The sequence below is a fragment of the Penaeus monodon genome, chromosome 15 (assembly GCF_015228065.2).
Source record: "Penaeus monodon isolate SGIC_2016 chromosome 15, NSTDA_Pmon_1, whole genome shotgun sequence".
Taxonomy (NCBI): domain Eukaryota; kingdom Metazoa; phylum Arthropoda; class Malacostraca; order Decapoda; family Penaeidae; genus Penaeus; species Penaeus monodon.
In genome coordinates, this window is record NC_051400.1 from 24,434,170 (window position 1) to 24,434,623 (window position 454).

General features: G+C 28.6%; 1 protein-coding gene across 3 annotated transcripts in view; it reads right to left on the reverse strand.

The window, feature by feature from the left end:
* LOC119581831 (myotubularin-related protein 9-like) overlaps positions 1 to 454 on the reverse strand; it is a 16,750-nt gene that overhangs the window by 11,834 nt on the left and 4,462 nt on the right. The window lies entirely within an intron of this gene.

A 454-nucleotide genomic window follows, 5' to 3' on the forward strand; every position in this document is an offset into this window, starting at 1 on the left:
TGGTTCAGTAATTACCGAGAATAGAAGCAAAGCAAACCAACACACAAAACAATATACAAATAAATCTGATAAACATTTCAACCCACACATAGCCAGAACCATATTCATATCCATAAGCAAACCTGCACTCATGCACTGTAATTTCTATCTTTATGCAATACAGTATATAATTAATAAAACTTAATATAAAACATTGTTAATAGGAAACACAACTCAATAATAAACACAAAGCTATTTTAAAAACTGACAGAATCCCAACATATAAGGCAATCTGAATGAAAACCTTGCTTCATGAATATAAAAAAGTTATCAATTGTTTATCTAAAACTTAATGAAAATACAGTAATTTAATAGCATCTACATGTATCTATTAGCTTCTATTTTCCTAGATATATGCCTTTATTTGCCAGTACAAAATGTTCATCATCAATTGCCTTCAAATAGACCTTTTTGC